The sequence below is a fragment of the Rattus norvegicus genome, chromosome 17, assembly GCF_021556685.1.
Source record: "Rattus norvegicus strain SHRSP/BbbUtx chromosome 17, alternate assembly SHRSP_T2T, whole genome shotgun sequence".
Lineage (NCBI taxonomy): Eukaryota > Metazoa > Chordata > Mammalia > Rodentia > Muridae > Rattus > Rattus norvegicus.
This window is the reverse complement of record NC_141550.1, coordinates 65,973,926-65,978,911: the sequence shown is the minus strand read 5'-3', so window position 1 is coordinate 65,978,911 and position 4,986 is coordinate 65,973,926. Positions and strand designations below refer to the sequence as shown.

The window sequence follows — 4,986 nt, the reverse complement described above, 5'->3', positions numbered from 1 at the left end:
CACTAAATAGTAGTGAATGTCCTCATGTATCTCAGCCACCTGATCTGGTCACCATTAAATTGTCGTCTTTCCTACACCTTTAAAATGCCCCTCCTCTCTCTTCTCACCCTCATCTCCTCTTATCACTCTCACAGAATGGAAAGTCTGAGCCATGAGCATCTCTGGCTCTTTGAGTTGACATGTCTTGCCTCTTGTTTCTTTTTTTTTTTAATTGAGCAGTGTTTTATTTTCCAATTTTTACAATTTACTAAATACTTCTTGATGGCTGCACATGGGGTAAGGCTGATTGGTAGTTCAGAAAGATCTGGTGTTTTCCTGACACTGTAGTCTTCCATAGTGAGTAGAATGACTTGTATGACGTCACTGTCAAACCAGCAAGACTGCATTTATGCACCCATCGTTTTCAGGATTGTTGGTAACTTGAGCACACTTTCCCCAAATCACCTTGCCTTCTTGTGTCACAAGGCCCAGCTCGCTCACATTCACTTCAGTGACTGTCCCTGTGATGATCACACCCAGTGTTGTATATAATGGGGTGAGGGATTCTTTTTCACACTGAGTATAGGCAGGCAAAAGGTAGCTTTCAGCTCAGGGTGTGTGACATGGGCTTTTTTGAAACGTAAATCCATTGGCCTAATGAACCTTTCATATTTAGGTGGTTTTCTTGTAAAACCATCACCAATAAAGCAGACTTTTGTAACCATTCTCTTCCATGCCTTCGTTTTTCTTTTTCCTGTTCGAATAACTTTCAATACTTCTGTTTCTCCTTGGGCACGAACTTTGGGTAGAGGGACCTCCCATTTTCCTGCCTTTTCTTTCTGCTTCCGCTTAATCATGTTGAAAAGTACTTTTGCTCTTGATTTCCCCTCTCTGTCCAGCAGGTAGGCAAGGACTGCTCCCTGTGGAGTCTTCTCATCATCCTTCTACTTGGTGTTTCTCTTTTCATGCATCTTAATGGTCTTTTTCATTTGTATTTTCTCAGCATGGCGCTGTTTATGGTAGAGCTTAGCCTTCACGCCGATCTTTTTTTTTTTTTTTTTTTTTTTTGCTTTCTTGAACATTCATGGGCCTCCCAAACTTCTTTCTTTCTCTTTTTCTCATGGTAGTCCAAATGATATCCTTATCGTTTGCGATGCAATTCAATATATTCATTTTGTGGCATGATGATAGCCGCAGAGCTTCAAAAAGTTCCAAAAACTTCTTAATTCCTGGGTATCACTGGCCCACAAGCCTGCTTCACTCAGGCTGGAACAGGAAAGGGTTTGCCTCTTGTTTCTTATCTGTTACTTCTATCATTGACGGTCATGACACATCAACATTTATTTTGCTTTGTGGAATGAATCATTACCCTCTTATGTTTTTTTCATTTTCCCTTTGTTTATACTGAAGAGTAAATTTGGACTCTAGAACAGACTGTACAATTATCCTTGATATATATCTTAGTAAATGTTGGTGTGTATTCAATAGACATGCAATAAAGCAAAAAAATAAATTAAAAAATTCAACAGCATTTTGCCATAAAACTTATAAAACTGTGATAAAATAGCAACTAATCAAGACAGCTAACCCAGCCTAGGAGCTTCTGGAAAAATGTCTTTGAAATTCTTGAAGGAAGATTGGGTGCAGGGGTACTGAGACCTGTACATTTTGTTTTTTAAAGTGTATCTTAGCAGGCTTTTCCGATATGCCTGTTTTAAGTTATTTAATGGTACCATGGAAAGTTGCAGGAGAGAGGGCTCAGCTGTAAGAGTACACGATTACAGTTTTCCTGAGGACCTGAGTTTGTTTCCAAGCATTCACACTGAGCAGTACACAGACACCTGTAACTCCAGTTCCAAGGGATCTTCTGCCCTCTAGTGACCTCTATGAGTACCTACACCACACACACACACACACACACACACACACACACACACACACACGCACACACGCACGCACGCACGCACGCACACGCACATGCACACACACTTCTAAGAAAGCATTTCTTAATTTTTTTCTGAGTTTCGCTGTTTTGTTCTAAACTAGGAAGGATTCTTATTTAAAGGAGATATATTCAATTATGTTACTGGGTCTATGAATTTCCCTCTGAGAAACAGGTTTCATCATAGCTAATAACTATCCATTGTTAAATCACAATATGTAATTGTCACTTGTCACTTGTGCTTGGTTGTGATATATTTGCTGATTTAATTAACTAAGGATTTCAACTTTCTGTCAATATATACTCCCTCCCTTGTTTTCTAGGTCTGAAGGCTTTGATACAATTTCAAAGTGAAGCTACTTTTTATTATTCAGTAAATGTTTCCCATTCTGGGATTGCAAAATGAATAGCAAAGAAGACATTTTTCTTCCTGCAGACCCATCCAGAACAGCTTTTCCTCAGAGCAGAGCCTTGCTTGTATCTAAGATGCATAGATGAGCCGATTACATTCCAAAGGGGCCTCTCACAAACAGTGGGCTAACCAGAGTCACACAGGCACTGTGGCCAATGCTCCCCTCTCTTCTAACTTTCACTTTAAATGATTGGCAGGAAAAACACTGTAATGTTACCAGAGAGAGAGAGCTTTTGTCATATGGCCAAATTGGCTGAGATGAGAGAGAGAGTTGCTGGAAATTTTTCTTTCTATATTGATGACTACTTTAAATTGAAAGAGCGATTGCCACTTTAAATTGGAAGTTCTAGAATGTTGAATATATCTCTCTAGGCTTTTTGGTTTTATTTTCACTGGCTTTTGCTTTTATGACCATCAAAATTGTGCCTGTCAGATCTTAACACCTTGAAAGAAAACCTACTTGAGGTAGCTAGAGATGGCAATCTATATGTTTCCCTGAACATCAGCAACAAAAACAACAACAACAACAACAACAACAACAACAACAAAATGTCATCTTCAAAATTCTATGTGTTCTCTCAGAGGCCTTAGGAAGATTTAAGGAAATGAACTACATGCCAAGATGTAAAATATTTCTAACATGTATGTATTTGTGTATTTATGTATGTATGTATGTGTATATATGTATCATGTATGTATGTAATGTATACATGCATGTAGTATGTAATATATGTATGTGTGTATATATGTATGTATTATGTATGATTTACCTACTACCTTTCCATCCATCCACCCATCTAAAATAAGGAGATTGAAATTCAAAAGGAGATTTAAGAAATGCACATGCTGTATGGAGAAATGGGGAAATGCAATGCAGAAAGCGCAATTGTTGACAGCAGGCTATGTGGAACACAAACATTTCTGTCACTTCTGAGTTGGAGGAGCCAAGAGAAATCACAGTGAAATTCTTGAAGCCTCAGCTCCCTGGGCTTAAACTGAGATAATGACTTCTAAGAGCTGCAAGCTGGTGATGAGGATGAAACAATGGAAACAATGTCCCCTGCAGGAATTGTTGGCAGCTCTATCTGGCATTCGTTATCATGTTACCTGTTTTCTGCTGTGCTTGCTGGTCCATTGTCATATAGTTAAAATGTAAAAATATTTAGGGTTGAAGGTGACATGTCCTCTACAGTCGCATGTATTTAAACACCAGGTCCCCAGCTGGTGGCATTGTCTGAGGAGGTTGTTGAACTTTGGCTAGATGTCACCTGGATGTCACATTTAGGGTAAGAGTTTGAGGGTTATAGGTTAACTCCACTTCCTGTCTAAACTCTCCATGTCCTTTCTTTTTTTTTTTTTTTTTTTTTTTTTTTTTTTTTTTTTTTGGTTCTTTTTTTCGGAGCTGGGGACCGAACCCAGGGCCTTGCGCTTCCTAGGCAAGCGCTCTACCACTGAGCCAAATCCCCAACCCCTCCATGTCCTTTCTTAACAGCATCAACATAAGTCCTTCCTTCCTGAACTTGCTTCAGTCAGGCAATCTGTCATAGCATATGTGTGTGTGTGTGTGTGTGTGTGTGTGTGTGTGTGTGTGTGTGTGTATGCATGTGCACGTACACTTGTGCATGTATGTGTGTCTATGTGCATGTGTGTACATGTGTGCATGTGTGCGCATGTTTAGAGTTCAGCATCTTCCTAAAGTCATTGTTAAGGTATGCCTGTAGCATGTATTTCCCCTTTACAAAATCTGTGACTTCAGGAATTATTTGTCAATTGCACCCAATACGGGATGAAGGTGAATAATTTTGAAAAGAATGAAGTTCTAAAGAGGAGATAAGCTGAAATGGAAGACAGATCAAGACTATAACCAATATAATTTATTTGTTTATTATTTATTTCTATGCAGCCCAGCATAAAAGAATTATGCTATAATTAAAAAGTATGCAGTATAATTAAGCTGCAAATATGTCTGGCCCAAGAAATCAGTTTAAACAGAGCTTAAAGAGGAGAGTTAATAGGAAGTAAAAAAGCCAAGGGATGAAGCTATCCCATGTTACTCCATGCTAGCCCACCAGGAACACCATAAGGAGTTTCTCCTTTAGAACATAATCATCATCATTTCTCTTCTGCCTCAGGCCCCTGCTCAGCATGGGTGACCAATCTTACTTAGCACCACACATGAGAGAGGACCTGAGAAGCTCATTGCAGCTGAGAAGCATGAGGATCATATAAAGCATCATCAGACCTTAGAACCAGGCCAGCAAATTGTCCTAATTTCCCATCTGAATGGAAAGGAATGAAATGTAGATGAATTTTTACATGTGTCATTGAGTGTATCTAATGCATTAGGTTACACTAAGAAACCAAATACTAATTTTAGATACTCTTTCCTTTTGTATTTTTCTTTTATTTTATTATAGTAGGATGAGGATTATCCTTTTCATGCATGTTTGAATGTACTTTGAGAGGCCAGAAAGATAGTTCAGTAGTTAAGAGCATTGGGTTTTAAAGTGTAAGTGTAATGTGTTTTAAGCACAGCTCTCTTGTCACTCTATTATCCTCCCCTTCTCTGCTCTCTCTTCTTTCTTTTTCTTGTTTTTCTGTTCCCCCGAAGAAGATAATTTCAACTCTACTCTAATGTCATCTGTACACATGT

The 4,986-nt window shown here is 38.7% G+C and overlaps 1 pseudogene; it reads right to left on the bottom strand.

The window, feature by feature from the left end:
* Positions 1-366: 366 nt before the first annotated feature.
* On the bottom strand, positions 367-1,162 carry Nsa2-ps11 (NSA2 ribosome biogenesis factor, pseudogene 11; annotated as a pseudogene).
* Positions 1,163-4,986: the final 3,824 nt, after the last annotated feature.